The sequence below is a fragment of the Lepus europaeus genome, chromosome 9 (genome assembly GCF_033115175.1).
Source record: "Lepus europaeus isolate LE1 chromosome 9, mLepTim1.pri, whole genome shotgun sequence".
Taxonomy (NCBI): Eukaryota; Metazoa; Chordata; class Mammalia; order Lagomorpha; family Leporidae; genus Lepus; species Lepus europaeus.
Window position 1 is genome coordinate 30,853,137 of NC_084835.1, and position 22,673 is coordinate 30,875,809.

Sequence of the window (22,673 nt, forward strand, 5' to 3'; positions counted from 1 at the left end):
AGTCTGACAGTGACTGACAACCCCAGCCAAGAGCGCACTCGGCAAATGCATGGCCGGTGTCTCTAACCACAGGCGCAAAGCAGTTCTCAGCCCCCACTTGCACATCAGGAGCCTGGGGCTGAGCGAGGTCTCAAGGCGTCTGGTTGACTTCCAGGTTTAAACTGAGGCCCATCTGAACAAGTGGTCCCTCCCCCTGTCCCACACGTGCCTCACCCATAGGTCCCCTCATAGGTGCCCTTAACTCATTCAAGAAGAGGGGGTCGGCCCCAGCTGAATCAGGCCAGACAATGTGAGTTTGGGGTTTTCTGCTTCTTTCTCCAATAACCCTCCCCCTCCTTTTTTTTTTGGCTCACACAGTTTAAATAAAAATTTAATTAATTGCCAATTTTAGAAATTCACTGATTTCATGGTTTCTCATGAAAACCAGGATTTTCCTAAAAAAAAAAAAAAAAATCACACAATATGCCAATACTCTGTGTGGCCATGAGATCAGTAACGCTGGTTGCCAAAGCCATCACACCCTTGGATGCGCCATGGGATGTCTTGGCATTCCTCCCCACCCACATCCCCAAAGGCTGCTGAGACACAAGAGAGGCCATGGCCTCAGTGCCACTCAACACTCACCAGTCAAGGAAGCAAGACACAAGCAACGGGCTTGTGTGTATGCCAAGCAAAAGACAAACAAAGTGCATCTGCTCCCAATCCAACCTAAGCTTCACTGTCACCGACACTTGCCTGTCCCTGGAGGCCATCCCACAGGGGACCCTTACACTGCGCACTGCCCACCCAGCTCACTGGGCTTTTTTTTTTTTTTTTTTTTTACCACTTACCAAGGGCCCCTGGGGACCAAAGGATGGTGACCGCCACTTGATCGTGGCAGGCATACTGGCTGATGGTGATGTTCTGTGCATCGGCAATCACGTGCTTCCCCACTGGGTTCAAGTAGGCGGTGCAGTCTGGAGGGTTGAGAGGACAAGAACACAGTTTTGTTTTTATCTTCAGGAGTATCTCTGCAAGTTACACAGAGCAAGTCTGGTCTGGAGGTGGCCAAAGCCATTCTGTTTAAAGATGTCTGTCTCATAAGCCCAGAGACAACATCAAAGGTGGACTATTGTTTGGGAAACTAGAAGGTGCTATTGAAGCATTGATTCACAGCTCCACCAGCAGCCGCAGCAGTAGCTGCCACCGGCCCTGGGTTGCACTGGAGGACAGCTTTGGGGGGATGGTAGACAGTGTAGGGTTTGTGCATGAATCTGGCATTAACTGTTTTTCGTTTTTTTCATATTACATAATTTTACCTCAAACAGTAACTGTATCAATTCAACCACTTTTCAGTATGAAAGCAATCTGCACAAGGTATGAACACAGCGCCTGAGTGGCAAGGATGCCAATTAGCATTCCCAAAGATAAAACATTTGTTCCAAAACACTACGTGTCATCAAAGACACCCACAATCCCCACTAAATCCCAAGAGCCCCGCGTTCCTCAACAGACACAGCCTCCTCCCTCCTTTGATTCTGTCTCAGGACTTTACTCTCTGGCACCTGTCAGCGAAGCCACACCACGGAAGCAGCTGCTCCACCTGCTCTTGCTAAACATACCTACAAACAACTTCCAGCCAGAATCAGTCTGGGACTTCAGACAATGGCCTCAACCTGTTCTGGCCACTCTCACAGGCAGAATCACCTGCCATTCCTGGCCAACACTCATGATTCTCATGCTGCCTCGTGTCCAGTCCTTTTCCCATGATTAACTTCAGATACTTTCCTTTGTATCTGCTGCAGAACATCTTCAGTTCTATCACATGTCCAGAGCCGCCTGGCTACCCCTCTGAAGTCATGGCGGTTTCCTTTGGGGCGAGGTATTTCAGGGCATGTCCCAACAAGCCCTTTATGGGAAACCTCTGAAAAATCACAAAAGCTTTCCCTCCCTGGTTCAGCCAGTATCATGAATGATACGGTGTCTACTTGGATTGGGAAGTTCATGAGCCACAGGCTACTTCAGAGGGAACAAGTGGTCATTGATGGCCTTCGCCCAGGGAAGGCTACACAGAGAAATTCAGGAAGAGGTTCCACTAGCAGAAAGATGTAGAAATCAACAAGACCACACTGGATGGCATCTTTGTATTTGGATTCAGAACCCATTTGGGTGATGGCACGACAACTGGCTTTGGCATGACTTCTGCTTCCTTGGCCTACGCGAAGAAAAATGAACCTAAACATAGAACTGCAAGACACAGCCTGCGTGAGAAGAAAGAGACCTCAAGAAAATAGTGAGACAAACTCTCCAACAGGATGAGGGAAGCCAGAGTGCTGCAAAGGCCAGAGCAGCTGCTGGCGAGAGCAAGCTGGGGACCGGAAACAGCAGCAGGAGCAAAGATTCTACAGCGACTTCATCTGCAGCAAGTGTATAAAGCTGTTAAACAACTTTAAAAAAAGCAAATCAAAAAAGACTATTTTTAAAATGTAAAAGCCTTCCACATTCTCTCACCACTCAGAGGTAACTGTTACTAAGAACCTAATGGACACCCTTCCAAGCCTTCTAGCCTACACACAAGATTTCTCCTTTTAAATTTCATACTAAAGGCTCACACGCATGCATCAAAACGCAGCCCCATCCTCCACACTGCCTTGTATCCTGCCTTCTTGCCTAACTTGACTCTCTGCACTCCTCTAAATGTCATCTGCTTCCAAAGCAGGCACCTTTCTATTTCAGTTACTTCTCCTGAGAGGATGTTAATAATGAATAAAAACAAGTTCTGCTTCGGATGAAAATTCACTCTCAAAGCAATCAACAAGTGTTCTCTGGGTGGGTGCAGAAGAGAATTTCAGAATAGGAAAAGATGTTTAAACATGTGGTTTAACACCCACATTATACACACCAGGAACCTACAGCCGTAAAAGATAAGCCAGGACGCTTAGGATTCCACCAGTGGCCATCCCAGCACCAGGACTATCGGTTCATCCTTGGCTCCTATCATTGGCATAGAGCTTTTTCCTTCTAGCATAAGCTCTCAATTAGCTGGCAAGCCTGCAATAATTCTGGCTGGGACCAGCTTCCCGATAAAGACAAAGACAAGACCCTCTCATACTTGTCAAGTGCACACATTTTCATCTGTTGAGGCTACAATGAAAGAGAGACCTTTGACTGAAGCAACTCTAAAAAGCTGCAGGAGCAAAAGCAAAGCTCTTTGTTCATTCTCAAAGCCAAAATGGGAACACTCTTCGGGTTTCTATAAATACAATTACGCAAATATAAAGTCTAAGAATTAAGAAAATGTACTGCAATCTGCACAGGCATACTCTCAAAGTCTAAACAAGAAACATGATGGCAAGGTCAAAGCAGGCAAGGAGGCTTGTGACATGTACTGATGACACAGGAGTGGAGAAATAAGATTTTGTAGCTTAGTCAATTTGGAGAAAACCTGCAATTGTCCCTTAGTTATTTCAAACAGAACCCACAGCCAGTCAACTGAGCACGAACAGGAACATCCTTGTGGAAAAGAGAAGTATCTTCTGCAGTGGAAAATGCTGAATAACTGTTTTACCCAGCCTGGATCCAACCACTGGCAAGTCTAAAGTTTTGGATTCTGGTTTCAAAAATTTATGCCCAAATAACATTTTGCCAAAATGCAACGAGTTTCCAACATCTCAGGAGTCAATGCAAGCTGTGAATTAAATTCTAATTACATGCTGAAGGATTAAAAAGAAACTAATGACTAAGGGACAGGCACAGGCCCACGGGCCAAATAGTTAGCATCCTGAGGACAACAGGTTTTACAGGTATAGATCCTTTTCACCAAACTCATATTAAATTAGAAAGGAAAATTCTTGTTTGAAGCTGACCAGAAAATTTTGAACTCTCGAATGTAATACAAGATGTGCCAGGACCAAGAGCATGTATTAGAAATTAACTTCCTTACTCAAACAAAGATGCCTTACACATGTCTTTACTTAACTGAATCGAGTATCATGGACTTGCAAATCTCTCATTACCATCTCAGCATTTACGCAGAAAATGCACATGCCACTAACATGAAATGTCTGAGTTGCATGTGGAATCTCTCCTTGGTGACTTCAAACACCCGTGCCAGCAACTGTGGGCAGGGATTTGACACACATATTTGTTTCCTGACATTGTTTGACTGGATCCACAACCTCAGTGATTACTCCAGAGGCCTCAGTGGGAGCTAAGCCCCTTCTTTATGTGGATTCATAACTTTCTCCCAGAGATGAATCAGATACATAGGAGTCCAGCTCCCTCTGGTCATTTTTGCACCTAAATCACGGTTCCTAAGGCTAAAATGCTCACAGTCCTATACAGCTACCTGCTTATGAAGGAACACAGCTGTTTAGAGGGCATCCTATATGCGTCCTCAGAAAACAATTCAGCCAGAAAAAGTCACAGTTCTTGAGAAAAGCAGTTAAAAAAAAGTGCTTGTTTTCACCCCAGTTGACCCGGTTTCTACAGTAATAGACAGCAATAACTGAGGATACACTGCAGGCCAGCCACCACGTTCAGCAGCGAAAAGCATGACTTCGTTAAAGACTCAAAACAATGCTAGAAGAAGAAAAGTGATCTGTGTATTTTATATGAAAAAACCTGAAGCTTGGCTAAGTCCAATCACCTGCCACAGCTCACTACAGCTGACAGGTATGGAACTTGGGGTGGGGTGGGGGTGGGGACGGGGTCAGAACTCAGACCAAGTCAGAGATGGCCAATTGGAGACTCCCGGGCCAGTCTGGGACACAGATTCACTTGGCCCACTCTGGGCTTATAAACATTTTCAAATAACTGCTCATATGAAAAAATGTAAATTTCCTGCTATTCTTGGAAATCACATCTGGCTACACTCAGTGGGAATTTCTCAAGGCCACAGTGAGCTGGAATCCAAGAGCCAGGACTCCCCCTCAGTCCAGACAGAGGCAATCCAGTTTGCCACGGTCCCCAACATTCCCTTGCACTTGGGCAGCTTCACTCCTCTGTCTCCACCTGACCCCACCCTCCCTGCTGAGCCCTCCTGGCACGTGCAATGGAATCCAGGGAAGGTCTCTGTGCATGGCTTTTCAGAGCACCGTGGAAGGCCCTTGACCCGTGCCAGGTTCTAAATCCTCAAGGGGCTTAGCTGAAGCCTGAGCTGCCTCACCTCTCTTGAGAAAGCCAAACAGGTTCAGAAAATTCCTCCCCCTGCAGGACCTACAGGATCCGGGATGAGGCCCGACGAAGTACCCTTGCAGTCTTCGTGGGCAAGCCAGGCACTTACTGTCGTATCTGAAGGTGAGGTTGTGCAGCCCGCTGCTCCTGCTGGCCGGCCCCACTCCCTGTGGGAAAACAAGAGAACATGAGGTAGAGGCGGCCAAGCTCCTTTCCCAGCACAGACCCCACGGGGTCTCAACCCACGCAGCCCCCGCAGTGACTCAGGCTCATGCCAGTCCCTGAGCTTTGCCTCCCCTCTTTCCACCGGCCCAGGAGATTCCCAACTGCCTGGGCAGGGCGGTCATGTTCACTCACTTCCCCCTAAGACGACAGGAGCGGGCTGCTCTGTGTTGAGGGGTTAAATAATTCATTAACAGCAAAATTGGAAGGAAGACCAAAAGCTGCCAGCTGGAGCCCTGCCAGCCGGATCTGCTTTGAACACTGATTGGTTGTAAAATTCGCTTACCAGACGCTCTCATCGGAAAGCTCTATTAAGCCACGACAGATAGGCAATTCCTCAAGTCTAAGGAAAGCAGTTTCTCCTTCCAAGACCGGGAATGAGTGTGGGAATAAGCCGTTACTTTTAATGAGAAAATTCTTCCCTGCATCCGCACCTATGCTTGGAATACACGGGGTGGGTCATAAAAGCAAACTTAGAAAGACTTTCAGAGCTCTACCTCCCAGCTCTGGCTGCTGTGGCCATCAGCCATCTGCACTACTAATAGCAGGGCTAACAACTCCTCCAGACTTCCCGCCTTAATTACAGTGTCCGCGGAGGGAACGCCGGAACCCTCCCAGTGACCCCGCCTTCCCCTAACCCACCACTTATCCATCATGGGAAAGAGGAGCTACACGTCTGCCCACTCGGGTTTAACTGCCTCTCTAACAACCTGCAAATGTGCCGTCCGGTGTTAATTGCAGAACCCTCCAAAATACGTTAATTTAGAAAGGCTACGTGATGGGAAAAATCCTCTAACCACACAGCTGAAGTTTCCGTTCAGCAAGGAGGATGCTGGGGGAACCCATCTGCCGGCAGCTTGGTCTTAATGGGCAATCGTTACACGGAGACATGATGTAGGGAACACTCAGAAGGGAAGGGGCCCGGGGTTTCAGGCCACAGCGCCAGCCCAGCCATATGCTCCAGGCATGTTTGTGCTGCTCAGTCTGAGGCCAGGCACGCCCACTGCAACTGTATCCCCGAGCTCAGATGGACATGGACCTTGGGAAAGCGCAGCTGTGCTCAAAGCGCTGGACACACACACTCCCTCCGCGTTCTGAAGTGAGGACTAAGCAACCCAGCCCCTGATCCACCGGAGCTCCTTCTTCACAGCTCACCCCCTCCTCCAGTTTTCTTCTGCCTTCTCTTCCTACATACACAAAATTCCAGAACTCCTCACCTGGACAGAAATACTTTGGAAAGGATTGCTACCTTATCAGACTCTTTAAAAAACAGATTTATTTTATCTGGAAGGCAGAGTTAGAGAAAGAGAGATTTTTCCATGTGCTGGTTCACTCCCCAAAGAGCCGAAATGGCCTGGGCTAGGCCAAAGGCAAGAGCTTCATCTGGATCTTTCACATGGGTGCAGGGGCCCAAAGCACTTGGGCCATCTGCCACTGCTTTCCCAGGCACATAGAAGGGAGCTGGATCAGAAGTGGAGCAGCCGGGACTCAAACAGGTGCCCAGATAGAATTCAGCAATGCAGGCAGCGGCTTAATCTGCTACACCACAATGCCGGCCCCCTTTTGAGACTCTTAAGAGTGCCCATGACTCCTTAGGGACTAAGTCATAGTCTGTGCTACAGAAGCTCCCCACCCTCTGGATGACGGACACCCACGCAGCAGAGACCATGAAGGAGGCAGTCCCACCCCTACAACCCTTTGGTAATGCCCAAGACCAAAGCTCAAAACACCCTAACCACACCCTCTTCCTCCCTTACAAACCCCGGGAACAGAAACCCACTCATTTTCTAGGCATTATGCTAGGAATGACATTATGCTCAGGGAATGAAGTGGCATGGTGCTTGGACTTTCAAAGAAGAGTTAACTGGATACCTGGATCACGTTCAAGGCATCCAGACAAGTCTCCAACAACATCCTGGGTCTCCACGAGCCCCCAGCATCAATGGCCAAACGAGATCTATGTAGCTAGGATGGCGACGCCAGCCAGAAATAAGTGCCTAGCACATGAAATGCCATAAGGTGGCACCTGGCAGGGATGAAGGACAGGCAAGGCTGACATGCAGCAGCTTGAAGGCAGGAAGAGTGACTGGGCTAGAATTGGGGAGGAAACCAGTAAGTACCTCAATCCTGCCTCCCTCCAGCTGGTGACCAAAGGCAAACCACGCTGCTCCACGGGTCTGAGTCTCCGGCTCTGCGCTGGGAGGGGGCTTGAGGAGGGCCACATGAGGCCATAAAGAGGCGGCACATTTCAGAAAGGAACACATCCCACTCCAGGGGCGCAGGCACTCTGCTGACCCATCAGTCACTTGCCTTATGGGACTTGGTCAGCTCTTCCCCCTGTTCCTGTTTACCCTCCATTTCTTATGCTGGCTTTCCCTCAGTATCTGTTGCAACACGTTTTTAGCAGGTATTGAGTGGGCACTTGCAATGGCCAATGTGTTGTGGCAAGAAGCCCAAGACAGTGAGATGTGCTACCTCATGCATGCAAGAACCTAAATCCCTCCAAATAAGGTTCCTGCAACAGGTGTGGAGCTCTTCACGGAACCAATGAGATGTGCATGTGGCTTCCACTCACCACCCACTGAGCATTTCACGTGGGCCTAAGCCCTTTGGGGTCAGACCAGCTACCAACCAGACCCTTGGCTGCCACCTTGAGCTCCAAACACGCATCTCCGCTCTCCCATCCCTGCAGTCTGTCACTGGCTGCAGGCCCTCCTGGACCACTGCTGGTGTGGCCTCTGCCCAGCTGCCCAGCCACTCCTTCCTCTACACTCAGATCCCCGCCAGGCACTGCCACTGCTGAGCACACGTTCCAAGGCCCTCCCGAGGTCCCGAAATCCCTTCTCCTCTCATCTCCTCACACAGGAAGCCACGTCTACTCCCCACATCCTGCTTCCCCACGCCCTGCCCTCCCAGCCTAGTCCCAGACATATAGTGCTCGGGGCCTGCATACTCACTTGCCACGAGGATGTCAAGTGGTAATTCCCTTTCCACAGAAAGCCAGACGCCATGGGACCCTGTGAGCACCCAAGCCTGGTCACAGAACCCAGAAGCAGGAGACAGCAGCCCCGGCACCAGACCTTCCGGGCACCGTGAAGAGCTTTCACCCCGAAGTGCTCCAGCACACTGCTACCTGGCTGTCCTCCACTAACCCCCAAAAGATGCTTTAGCTGCTCCAGAAAACAGCTTAGAAATGGTGTGCCAAGGCTAGCCCACACCACCTGCTCTACTGTGCTCGCCACACTTCTCGGTAGATGAATGCCCACACCTAGTCACTGGAACCTGGGACTATGCTGTTTTGTTTTTGAATTTGTTTGGAAGGCACAGGAGTGGGTGAGGGACAGTAGAGGAAAGATAAAGATTTAAAGATGCTACACTACTGGTTTTGAGTGCAGGTGGAGGAAGCAAGGGCTAAAGGGCCAAAGAATGCAGGCAGTCCCCAAAAGCTTAGGGCTCACTGCGCAGTTCTGCCCTCCAGAACTATAAAATAATAAAGTTGTGCCATTTGCAGCTCCTGCGTTGGTGGCAAGTTATTATAGCAGCAATTGAAAGCTTATACAGGAGGCACTTCAAAAAGCTCAAGGAGAATGGCACTACAAGATGTTTATTTGGGTGCAAAAAATAGAAATCCAGGCAGTTTTTTCACAACATGTACTTTTCATGAACTTTTAAAAAAAATTTATTTATTTGATGGGGCCAGTGCTGTGGCATAGCGGGTAAAGCTGCAGTCCGTAGTACCAACATCCATATGGGCGCCAGTTCAAGTCCCATCTACTCCACTTCCAATCCAGCTCTCTGTTATGGCCTGGGAAAGCAGTGGAAGATGGCCCAAGTGCGTGGGCCCCTGCACCCATGTGGGAGGCCCGGAAGGAACTCCTGGCTCCTGGCTTCAGATGGGCCCAGCTCCATTTGGGGTGTGAACCAGCAGATGGAAGACCTCTCTGTCTCTCTGTAACTCTGCCTTTCAAATAAATAAATAAATAATCTTTAAAGAATTATTTATTTAAAAGGCAGAGTCACAGTGACTTTTGCCCCTGATTCTTACTTGCATCGCAGGGAGCTGGATTGGACGTGGTACAGCTGGGACTCACACTGGTGCCCAGATGTGATGCTGGTGCCACGGGTAGAGGCTTAACTACTACGCCACAGCATCGGCCTCCATCATACACATTTTCTGTGAACTTTTTGAAGACTCCTCTGCATCATGAACTCAACGCAGCACCTGATTCAGAAATGTTCATGGCATTGTTCCTGAGAAGTCTTCTGCCTACCTGATCCAAGAGGACACACCTAGAAGATGGGAAAGCTCACAGGAGCTGCATTGTCCAAATGCTATCTGTCTGCAGCAGAACCCTGGAGGACTGTGGGAGATGGGGTGGAAAACCAGGCCAGGGCAAAGTCATGGAGAGAACTGGGGGGGTCCCAGGAACTCCACCTCTAACAATGACACAAGTTGGATTAGAAGAGAAGAGCCCCTATGGCCTCCATAACCCCTGCCCGCAGTCCTGGGATTGGCAAATACCTTCGTCGTCAGCCCTGGACAATGATTAGTTTCCTGTCCAAATAAACGAATGCAGGATTCGAACCAGTGACACCTCGCTAGTTGTTACACAGTGACTTGTGGGCTCAGAATCCAGGCCTATACCAAAAGGAAACAGATATGCACACATATGAGGCTGGTCCATGGCTCTGGGAACTGTGTTTCAGGAGATAATCCCATGCTTACAGCTACTATGCCGTTTTGATATTTAATGAGCTGACAATGAAAAATACGTATTTGTTGCCTGTTACTGAAAAACTATAAATGCCAAAGCTGTGGCCTCAGGGTGCCGCATTCTTAGTTAATTAACCACCCCCATTGGCTGCACTAACGGGTAGCTTTTAATTTGTTCCAAAGTGCCTAAGAAGCAAGTCTTGAAGCCTGGAGCTCTGCTCTGAAATTCCTTTGGTCGGTGCTCTGCAGTAAGGAGACCCGGAAGCAGCAAATGGGAACATTTGTAATGGAGAAAACATCTTTGACTCAGGAAGGAGGGGGAGGTAGCCCTTAAGTGCCATAAAGGAATAAAATGAGCCCCTCGCCATGCTCCAGCCATATGGCGTGAAGCAAGATGTCACCAAGCCAGCCAGGGGCAGGATCGTACACTGAACAGCCAGGAGCACCCCCCAGGGTTCCCCAAGGGGCGCTTGGAGAGTCTAAGCCCCTTAAAGGCACCAACCTCCCACAGCAACACTTCTAATCACGTTCCAAAGGAGCTTAACTGCCATTTTGGAAAAACTGCATTTTGAGGACTGTGCTAAATATAGCACCACCAGCAGCACCCCTTCCACTGGCAGGCAGGCCAAACGGGGAGGCATTCAGATCAATTAGGGAGTGTTCGGAAAGCTGGGGATGACCAGGGTCTGGGTGAGAATGTAAGAACACTGTGCAGAAACAACAGAGAGGATGAGGTTTTAAAGGTGCACCTAGTAACGATGCAAAACTAAGGCCAACTCAGACTTTGTTTGCCATAAAATGTTCCCCATCTTGGGTTTCCAGTATGTCAATGAGATTTAAAAAAAAAAAAAAAAAAAAAATCCAGGGCTACCAGGCTTAAAATCTGCCGCAGGAACTAACACTTGTGCCTGTGAACCGAGACTCGTGGGAAGGGCAAGAGGTGGCTCAATGTAGGGTCGTCTGATTTCTGTGCTGGTTCAGGCGGTTTCGTAACCAGAGACAGGTCCCACTCACTTCAGTTCAAACTTTTCACAACAACAACAAGTCAGCAAAGGCAGCGGCGCCCCAGGTGATGTAAGCCGAGGGGAATGCTGGTGAACCCCAAACACGAGGAAAATAAACCAGTGAGCCAGCCTGGGCCTGGATCTATTGAAGATATTCCCTGCACATTCCCGGAAGCTGTTCCCTCGAACACATCATGGAGATGCAACCCCGTTCAGCCACGCAGGATGCCAGCAGTCTGCCTGGGGCGGGAGCGCACCAGCTCCAGGGGGGTGCCGCTGGGTTCCCACCAGCAATTACCACGTCGGGCCCAAAAAGACCTAGAGATCTTAAGCTAATTAAAGAGATTTGCTCAGGGAGGTAGGAAATCACTACTCCAGAGCATGGTCTGTGCACCAGACCAAAGCCGTAATCATGATTCATCTCTGACATGCTGCTAATCAGCACACACATGTTCCTAATTTCACGCTCCCCAAAGGAGAGCTGAAGGGACAATTGTTTCTAAGCTGTAACATGGAGCTGACCTGGGCCAAGTTACCATGCATCCTGCTTATCAAAAGCAAGGCTCTCGTCTACACTGAAGCTTCTCGTCCTCTCCCCAGTCCACTCACAGAAGGCAATGCTAGGATGTTCAGCTGAGTCGTTGTTCAGAGAGCCGCTCCTCTACATGTTGGTGGCCTACGTGGAACTGGACATGTTTGGAAATGTCTCTTCTCCATGCCAGACTTGATCGTTTTCTTACTGCTCTGTTGCTGGAACATACCAGCTGAAGCCCAGAGCTCTCCACACACACACACTCATGCACACATGCACATGCCGCCCACCTTCCTGTGTTGAAAAGCAAAGCTCTGCAGTCTCCCTGCCTTTCACAAAGCTACAGGCCAAGTGTCTTTTGCAGGGAGCCTGTGGAGGATCTGGGGCTCTGTGTCCTTCCGTGGCTGAGACTCACAGACAGGCAGTCTGGTTCCGGTTTTCCCCCCATTCTGCAAACGTTCAAGGCGAGCTATAAAACACGCCTCTGGACAGAGGGCCAGAGCTCCACTCCCAGGCACTCAAATGAGGAGCGCATGTGGGAGCACTGGCAACTTGAAGGTGACAGCCCATCTGTAGTTTAAAGAGCACAGGCGGACAGCTCCCAGACACAGATTAACTGCTTTTTTGTAAATGCTGGCCACAAAGAGGAAGCAAACAAGCCACCGCCCAAATGCCCACCCAGCAAATCAGCCACCAGCTCCCTCTCCCTTAGCTGGGAAAGACTTCACTCTAGAAGCCCAAGAGGGCAAAACAGTGATTAGACAAATAGAGGAGGGGGGAAAGTAACAGCTCTACACATGATTGTTATGCCTAAGCTAAGAGGAAATGTTCGGATCAGAACACAGCTACTAATAAAGAGGCTTGGGACCACACAGAGAGCAGCGCACCGGATTGTGCACAACTTCAAATACCATTTCCGAGGGCCGCGGACTGAGTCTCTGAATCCTGCGCACATCTGGAATCTGCTTTCACAGCACACGCGCGCCTGCAGGATCGAGGGAGTGGGGGTGGGGACGTTGCCATGGGGACTCAGCCTCCTCCACCCAGCAGGTCCCTGGCAGGCCCTACACACGTGCTGTCTTCAAAGTGGATTTCAAGAAATTAAAGAAGGCTGCCCTCTTGGGTTCAGATGGCTGATCGAGGCCTTACAGGACATGCTAGAAAGCGGGGTGGACCCTTCCTTCCGTCAGCCGATGAAGTCTGTCCCCGTGGTGGCCTTGGGCAGAAAACCTCCTTAAAATAATAGAAGCAGCAGGTTGACATTAGACCTTCGTTTCAAAATAAGTGACTTTTTCCAACCTTTTCTCTAGGAGGGAGACAGGCTTCAAGCATCCTTTTAAAATGCACCTGTTCCCTCTCTGCAAGAATCCTTGTCAACTTGCCTGCCACTGGTGGCCCAAGGGGGACCCCAGACTCAGGCTCAGGTTCAAGGCAGCCTTGTCCTTGCCTCTAATCCCACCCCTGCAGGGCCTCTGCCAAGGCAGGGGGTCTTCACTTTGAATCATTGATGACCCTTTTGTTCAGAGCAAACGGTTTCTAGACCCCTTTGGAGAATCCGTGAAAAACAGGCCTTAATCAATTTCCCCAGACACACGGCTCACAAACCCTGAGGCATTCCCAGAGCTCAAGACACACAAGGGCCTGCAGGTTCTCAGGCCCCAGGTTCAAAGCCATGTTTAGACACCAAGAATCCAGAGAACCCTCCTGGCAATGAGAGGGTTGCAACTGGGTCTGCACACTTCCCTAGATGCAAACCTCAAAGTGACCTCTCCAGGCATGGATTCAGATAGACACAGACATCCACACATACATCACAACCCCCTTGGGTGCTAGCAAGTACCCCCCTGTGTCCTCACCCTACCATATCTATCTCCTGAGGACCCCAGGTGGCTCCCAGCCCCATTCCTCTTAGCCCAGGAGCATTCTCAGTCCTGACCAGGATTTCCACCCTAAACCAGTTCAGACACCTGAAATGTTCCCTCGGAAGATTTCCTGGGGATGGGAGGTGGGGAACAGGGGCAAGGAAGGAATGGTCACCAAACTGTTGTTGGGATGAGAGGGGTCATGGCTCAGGCCTTGGAGCTCCATCCTGCCCTGGCCCAGGCACGACACTGCACAGCAAGTGCACTCTCCTTATGGAGCCACTTCTCTTAGAGCAACATCCTGAAATGTCCGGGAGACACAGCCTGGGTCTGTAAGTGCCTGTTCCTGTATCTGTATCTGTGTGTGCACCCAGCCAGCACACGCAGCACAAAAGAAAAAAAAAAAAACAAAAAAAAAACCAGGAAGTCAGCAGTGCAGGCTCCAGGTGTTAACACTTAGCGCATCCTGCCCAGCCCCCTCTGGCTTGAAGCAGGCTGCCCAGGAGCCGGACACAGCAATTAGGCCCTTCCAGGGGCGGGCGCCTTTGTCCCCTCACTAACATCATTAGTGTCTGACTTCCTGTGCACAACGGGGCCTCCCGGGGGGCAATCGCTGGCTGACCGGGGCAGGGCATCAGACTTCCTTTGTCAAAGACCCTCAAATGTTAACAAGCATGTGAACAAGCTTCTCCTCTCCCCCGCCCCAGCCGCCGCTCCAGCCCACCACTCTCAATAGTTCTCAGTAGTCTTGGTTCTCCCGGACTAGCAGCAATCTGGAGAGAAATAAAAAAGTCTGCAGATCGGGCTTCCAAAGCTGATTTCCTCAAGTCTTTCTGCTACAAGCACACACCTCACACTTGCTGACTGCTGCTGGTTCCCAGGGCTGTGTCACTCGCCTGCACTGCTTAGGATGACATGAACACAGGCGAAGGTGTTCAGCCAACATCTGAGTCCCCCCAGCTGTGCCACAGGCAGCCCAGGGCCCTGTGAAGCATCTACATGTGCTCATGGACTACAGCATGAGATGGTCTCAAGATGCAGGGAGCGGCTGAAGGGCTGAGTGACACCCAGAAGCTCTCAGACAAACACGGGTCAGATGGGAAAACGGGCTGAGTGTGAGTTGCCATTCAGTCACCTTCCCCTACCGGCACCATCCCCTGCCAGGAAAAGGGACTTCAAAAAGTTCACGGAAAATTAAAAATAAATGATTCCTGATGCAAAGAAATTGAAATCCGTGCACACACATCTTCAAGACATTCACAGAAAATACGTATGATTAAAAGACACTAGCATGGATTTCATTTTTTTTCTACCACGTATGTTTTCACTTCCTTTCCACAAGCTTTTTTTTTAAAAAAAAAAATATTTATTTATTTGAAAGGCAGAGTTATGGAGAAGCAGAGGCAGAGAGAGAGAGAAAGGTCTTCTATCTGCTGGTTCACTCTCCAAATGACCACAATGGCTGGAGTTGGGCCAATCCGAAGCCAGGAGCCAGGAGCTTTTTCCGGGTCTCCCAAGTGGGTGCAGGGGTCCATCTTCCACTGCTTTCCCAGGCCATAGCAGAGAGCTGGATCAGAAGTAGAGCAGCCAGGTCTCAAACTGGAACCCATGTGGGGTGCCAAGACTGCAGGCGGCAGCTTTACCTGCTACGCCGCAGTGCCGGCTCCTCCACAAACTTTTAAAAGTCCCTTTGTGGCCAGCGCCGCGGTTCAATGGGCTAATCTTCCGCCTTGCGGTGCCAGCACACCAGGTTCTAGTCCTGGTCAGGGCGCCAGATTCTGTCCCGGTTGCCCCTCTTCCAGGCCAGCTCTCTGCTGTGGCCCGGGAGTGCAGTGGAGGATGGCCACATGGGAGACCAGGAGAAGCACCTGGCTCCCGCCTTCGGATCAGCGCGGTGCCATTGGAGGGTGAACCAATGGCAAAGGAAGACCTTTCTGTCTGTCTCTCTCACTGTCCACTCTGCCTGTCAAAAAAAAAAAAAAAAAAAAGTCCCTTTGTACTATCACTGCCAGAACCAAAGGCACTAAAGTCCTCTCATTCACCCTCTCAGCCCTCCCAACAGAGTATTTCCGCTTTTCATTCACACGCACGTATTCCTTTGGGAATCTACTGGGAGCTGGGGCATGTACACTGGCACACAGTATTTTAGGAGGCTTCTGGACCCCAGAAAGCCCACCAGCACCTCTCATCTGCCAGCCTTAGAGTCTCGCTTCCCTCAACAGCCTGGTAACCTAACACCGGGTCTGCTGAATGACACAGAGTGGTTTCCCTTTAGCAACTGACAACAAAAGGAGGAAAGTGGCTGGAGGGGAGATCTCAGTTTTAAATAAAAGGCTGGATTGATGCTGTCTAATTGAACCCCTTAAAGGCAATATTTGTGACAGCTCAGTGATGGAACACCTTCTCAGAGCTGCTGGGATGCATGAAGTTTACAAAGTGGCAACAATCCTTTATACAGTAAGCAGAGGGGTTCTAGCACTTTTCAGACCTCTGGGGACCTGTCATGTCTCCAGTCAAGTCAGTTTCATTGAATCAAACTGAAAAATGACCTCTGAGGTGACTAAGTCTTATTCCATCTTTTTTCACCTTTGAATGTGGAAGAAAACATTCCTGGTATCCAGGAGATGAAGAAAACAGCTGATTTCCCCTCTCCTGCTCAGCTGCCTTTGCAGTGTGGTGTTTGTGCTCAACACACAAAAGCAGGTTAGGCTGGGACATGTTTTGAAATATGTACGCAGGAGTCACTGCGAAGGCTAATCTGAAACCCCGACTTTCCAAAATGAGGACTTATCTCCGGCTCTGGCTGCTCTGCCAGCCCCAGCAAAACACGTGCCAGCCTCAAAACTGGTACACAGCAAAGGACGCATGACTCAGGTGATGCTAGGTCCCCTGCACAGGTCTATTACAAGGGACATTACAAGTTCCAAAGGGCAGATAATTTCACTGCTGCTTGTGATTTTTACCTTTTGCCAAACTAATTCTAGAAGAGTGGGCAATCAGAAGGATATATTCCAACACTAATGATCCCTACAACTTTATGTCTCCCCACTTCTTGGAAAGAAGCCAGTAGTCTGCCTTTAAGTTAGAAGCAGTAAATCTTGAGGACTCGCTTTCCTAATTTCCAAGGATACCACATGGAATTCCCATTAAGACACACACATGCAACCACACAAGCACACAGTGACACACCGATCAACTCACGCTGATATATTTAGGCCAGGAAATAATCGTTTACCAACAAGCAGTCAGCTTTGTTTTCATTTCCTTGAAGAGCTAGCATGTCATTCAACAAGGCAGGGCAAAGAATGATATAAAAATGAAGAACCACTGTTGCAGCTGATTTCAGGTGGAGATAAATGTTCCCTGTCGGGGGAGGGGGATGGTGAAAAAAGATGGAGTAAGACTTAGTCACCTTGGAAGTCATTTTTCAGCATTCCCAGGACGAAAGGTCTCCCTGCTTTCCCTCTGCAAGGATTTCTGGCATGGATTGGTACAGAGAGGCCAAGGACAAAGTAAATTCACTGGGAGGCAGAACTGGCAAACAGAAGAGCGGGTAGGAGCACATTTCCTCCCCTGATGAGGAGGCCCTGGGGGTGGTGAGTCCCTGCCCCTCTCCTACAGGGCTGAGGCCAGCAAATGTCCCACACCATCTTCTTCCTGACCTGTCAACAGGAAGAAATCAACAGGTCTTGTCTCCGTCATTAGGCTTCCCATGGAGAAATGTTTACAAAACCAGAGCTCTAGGGTGTAAATAAATTAGAAGCCTGCAGTACTTTGTCATTAAGTTTGCATGAAGAAGTGTTTACTAGAAAAGATTTAAAAGAATGATTAAATACTAAAAGAAAAAAAGGAAGCTCCAAACATTTCAGCTAAAATGATTTCACGCTGAGAACAGGGAGCTGGGTCAATGTGAAGCCAAGACTTCAGGTGAGCTCAGATCCAAGGCCAGCACATCCCCATACACAAGGCCTGGTGGACGGGAGGCTGGAGCCGGAGGGCACCCACCCCGGGCTGCTATTTTCCCAACTGCCCATATGGGCTGGGATATCCAGCCTCTCAAACAGAAATTCCCTAAGAGTAGATTTTCAAGGTTCCAGGAAAACTATAGGCTTTCTTTTAAAGAGAACTTCATTATTTCTGTAAATATAACAAGCTCAAGGCAAAAAACAATAAAACTAAGTCCAAATAAGAATATGAAATCCTCCAAAGCCTCCCCCACCTCTTACTTTGAAAAGACTCTTCAAGGGGGTCTCTGTGGCCTGCACCACATAGACAATTAAATCCTCAGATACAAAACATTCTGGGAGAAACACACGGGACCAGAAACTCACAAGGTGACAGGATCACGAGGTCAAACTCCTGCCAAGAGTCCAGTCACCCTGACCACCCATCACTTCCTCCAATCGGAAAGCACCATTACCAAGCAGTCGTAGTGCTGGTCCTGTCACCTGCCATACAACAGGACAGATGTATTCATGAGGCTACTCAGCACACAGGGCACACGTGTTGATTTCTCAGTCCGCTGCCTACTCACGTGGCTATCCCAAACACTACCTTGTAGAGTAGCTGAATTACTAGAACTTACCCTGCATGTTTCTTGTAAATTACATAAATTTTAAGGATTTTATGATTAGTTGGCTGCTCTCATGTGAATAACATAACTGTATAAAGTGAAAAGGGAACCTGGCAAATCCAGGCAGTGACTGACAACATCCTCCCTCCTGCCCAGTAATCGTATTACGGCCATGTGGAAACCTAAGACCTCCAGCTCTTTTCAGAGGGTCAGGGCGGCTGGGAAAAGACTGTGCACGTTGGATTGTACAGGACCATCTCAGGATGTTGAACAATTTGCTGGTTAAAAATTAGAAATTCCAGTTTGTGATTAGGATCGCAACACATGGGTAGCCTGAGTTCGGAACAACAAAGAATGATCCGTATCTCAGAAACTTAGCTCTCCCTAAAATCATTTAGCTGCACCCTGAGGTTCTCTCCTCCTCATTTATTCATGAGAAACCTCAGCAAATATATCAGAATTTATTAACCAGATGTCTCAAGCACCTTAAGTATGCTTTTGCATGGCCGGCAACATTTTGAGTGACTGGGGACAAAGCTAAATGTGACCCCTGCCTGCAAGTGTTTGTAATTCATTTTGGAAAACAAAGCTAAGAGACATGAAACTACAAATACAGCAGATAAGGTTGTGCTTTATTGACCCAACGCGTTCAGGTATGCAATTGAGTGCCAAGTGAAATAGGGTTTCAGAAGAGGAGTAGCTGAATAAAGGAGGCTGGCGAGAGAAGTGTCCTCACAGCAGAGGCGGGCATCTTGCTGGATGGTGAGGGTGAGCCTCGGGCTGGGTGGAAGGGAAAGAAAGCTGTTTGGAGCAGAGACCCACAAGCGCCTGTAACCAAGCCCAGCGCATGGTGAGCAGTCAGCAAAACTCCCTGGGGATGACACAGAGCCTTCTTCGCCACCCAGGACACACAGGCTTCGGGCAGCCCTGGAATTATTGGCCACCTCTGCTCGGCCTAAAAAGAAAGGCACCACGGCGCTGGGATGAGACGTGGGCTCAGCCTTGCCCATGGTGCATCATGGAGTCAGGTAGGACCCAAGGAGGTCCTTCCAGCACATGGCTGGATTTGCATACAAGAGCTCAGGGAACAGAGTCCTGATGCAGGCCAGAGAGGCAGTGGGCCAGACAGGGAAGACTTGTACTGACTTCTCAGCTCCCAGCTCTGGTATTGCCCAGCCCTGGCTACTGCCAACGTCTGGGGAGTAAACCAGCCAGGAGCTCTCTGTCTCTCCCTAAGGGTGAACCAAATGAATGAGAGAAAATGAATCTAAAGGGTGAGTCAAATGCCGTGGGTTGGCAATTGAGGTGCCACAGACAAGGCAGAACAGAGCGGAGCTAAGGTCTCATTAGCATGTTCTCTTATTTTCAACACAGGCCTGACTCTGCTCCTAATCCAGACAGAAGTTGTTCCAAGCAGGAAGGAGGTGAGTCCCGCTTACCATCTGCTTCCAATTTTCACCCAATCTTCCCTCACGGCAGACACTGAATTAGAGGAGCCCCATGGAGGCCCAAGGTGAAGTCTCCAAAGCGTTGCTCTCGTCTTCCCCTGTACCGCACCTTGACTTCCGGGTCCGTGTCCAGGCTAAGTCAGCGCCGGGCTCCCAGGCAGAATTCTCTCAACATTGAAGGGCACCTGGAAGCAGTGGTTCCTCCACAGCCTATACCAACTCTTCCTCGAAAGCCCTAATGATCAGAAGCACTACAGACCAACTCTGAGACTCAGACGCTGGCACAGGAGGACAGATCCCATGGGCTTCACTTACATAATGCACCTGAGCAGTCAAATGTTTAGAACCAGGAAGTCGCATGGTGGCAGCCAGGGGCTGGGAGGGGAAGACAGAGGAGTGGGGAAGTTACTGCTGAAAGGGGGTGAAGTTTTGGTCCAAGGGGATGAGGGGGCTCCAGGCATGGATGGAGGGGAATGGACCGCACACCTGGGAGATGACTAAACCAGTAAGGTTTATATTATATACATTTTGCACAATTAAAAAAAAAAATCAGAAAAGGGGAAGCTGCAGTAGCTAAATAGTAATAACAAAACGGAGTTGTGGCCACATTTGCAGGAAGAACTAGGAAGGCAGAAGCCTGGAGCTAGGCAGATGGGGTACCGGGAAACTGCAGCTCCCAGGGAGGAGGAGGAGGAAGGGACAGTCTGAGACACGGCAAATATGATGCCAAGGTGACTGCTGGGGGAAGCTGGGAGACAGTGATCTTACAGCACCTAAAAGAACACAGGGAAAGGAAGGTCTTGAGGATACAGAGACCATGGTGTTGGCATGCCATATGGGCACCAGTTCAAGTCCCAGCTGCTCCACTTCCCATCCAGCTCTCTGTGAATGCACCTGGGAAAGCAGTGGAGGATGGCCCAAGTGCTTGGGTCCCTGCACCCATGTGGGAGACCCAGATGAAGCTCATGGCTCCTGGTTTCAGATCAGCCCAGCTCTGGCTGTTGCAGCCATTTGGAAAGAAAACCAGTGGATGGAAGATCTCACACTCTCTGTCTCTCTCTAATTCTTCCTTTCAAATAAATAAACCTTTAAAAAATAATCCATGTAATGAGAGTCAGGTGGCTACAGAGTACGTTCTCATGACACCATGGTGTTTTGGGGGAAATGTAGGATTAGGAGGTAGGAAGTCATGCTAGAGAACCTTTAGGACAGATGAGCTCATTGACAAGGCGATAGAAACAATGAACAGAAGGTCTATAAATCATAGAAAGAAGGGGCAGGAATTTGGCCTCGTGGTCAAGATGCCCACACCCCACTTCAGGGAACCTCGGTTCAAGCCCCAGCTGCAGCTCCCAATTCCAATTTCCTGCTGATGCAGACCCTGGGAGGCAGTAGTGAGGGTCAAGTAATTGGGTTTCTGTCCCTCAAGTGGGGACACCACATTGAGCTCCTGGCTCCTGGCTCTGGCCCCAGCCCAGCCCCAATCATTAGAGGCATTTGGAGTGAATCAGCGCACCTCCACTTCCCCCACCCCGTGTGTGTGTGTGTGTGTGTGTCTGTGTTTTTGCCTCTCAAAATGACAGAAAGCTAGGAACTGAGATTCTCAGGAGTATCCATAGTTAGAGCTGAAAAGGAAAAACCGACTGAAAAAGTGAGACTAGTGAGGAAAGAGAATGAACTAGAATATTAGAAAGATTCAGTAGGTTGCAGGCAAAAGAATGTAAGACAGATGTGTTTAACATGAAAACTATCTTTTTTTTTTAAAAGAAAAAAAATTTATTTATTTGAAAGAGTTACAGAGGGAGAGGAGAATAGAGACAAAGAGAAAGAGAATGAGAATCTGTCCACTGTCTGCTGGATCACTCATCAAACAGTTACAATGGCTGAGGCTGGGCCAGGGCAAAGCTAAGAGCCAGGAACTGCACCTGGTCTCCCACTTAGGTGGCAGAGACCCAAGTACTTGGTCCATCTTCTGCTGCGTTCCCAGGTGCCTAAGTAGGGAGATGGATCAGAAATAGAGCATTCGGGGTTGGCTCCATGGCACAGCAGGTTAAAGCCCTGGCCTGCAATGTCAGCATCTGTAGGGAACCAGACCGGAGGAACCGTGCCCCTAAGATGGCGCCGACTCCCTGCTTCCGGGTTCTTCCTCATCTCAGGGAGTTCCCGCTCTTGCTCGCTCCTTCCCGCCTTAGATTTCCCGCTCTAGCTCGCTCCTTCCCGCCTTGCCACGAGATTGTCCTATCCCCGCGCTTCTAGCCTATCACCTGATTTGTGACGTGTATTGTGCATATAAACCCTTGCTACGCGGGTGTAAGGGAAGTTCCTGCCCAGAAGAGATCGAAGCTGGATCTCCTGCTTGCCGAGCAATAAAGGAACCCCGTGCAAAGTGTTCGGTCTCTGTCTCTTGCTGGACGAGGACGGCGCCGAGCAGCTGGTGGCCCGTACGGGGAGCTTCCTCTACGTTGCCCGGTAAGTAGAAGGTAAGCGAGGTCAGTCTTACCGTCTGGGCCCCGCGAGTGAGGTATATCTCGTGGTTGGAGGGTGGACGCACCCTAAGATAGCGGACGTGTTTCCCCGCTTTAAACTGAAAGAATAGCGGACGTGTTTCCCCGCTTTAAACTGAAAGAATAGCAGACTTGTTCCCCCGCTTTAAACTGAAAATAAGATAGCGGACGTGTCTTCCCGCTTTAAACTGAAAATGGGAAATTCATCTAGCCATTCAATGTTGCTTAATCCGTTAAAAGCATTATTGCGTAGCAAAGGGATTAAGGTTTCTAAGACCACACTTGTCAGGTTCCTTGGAAGTGTTGATTTCTTTGCGCCGTGGCTCACCCACGAGGGCCAAATAACTCTTGAGTCTTGGGAGAAATTAGGAAAGGATCTCCGGCGCACAGTTAACGATCCCCAGGAACCCGATATCGACCCCGTTGTTCTCCCCTTATGGGAACTACTGCGGGCGTGCCTCCAAGAGGAGAGGTCGGTGGGAGCGGACCGCCCGACTCTTACGGCGGTTCGCGAGGCTCTCGAGGAAGTTCGTTCTCAGAGCTCGGACGGCGCCCGGGACCTCATACAATTTAAGGACACGGGATGCCAGACTTCCTCACTGGCCTCAGGCTCCGAATGTGGCTCCGCCTCCTCTGAGTCTGAGGGGGAAGGGGACGGCG

The 22,673-nt window shown here is 49.6% G+C and overlaps 1 protein-coding gene across 1 annotated transcript in view; it reads right to left on the reverse strand.

Moving 5' to 3' along the window:
* Positions 1-22,673, reverse strand: part of IL17RD (interleukin 17 receptor D) — a 76,033-nt gene that overhangs the window by 20,421 nt on the left and 32,939 nt on the right. The window contains exons 2-3 of the mRNA XM_062201121.1: positions 5,264-5,321; positions 831-956 (exon numbers count right to left, since the gene is read on the reverse strand). The gene's annotated coding sequence lies outside the window, so the exon portion shown is untranslated. The remainder of the gene's footprint in view (positions 1-830; positions 957-5,263; positions 5,322-22,673) is intronic.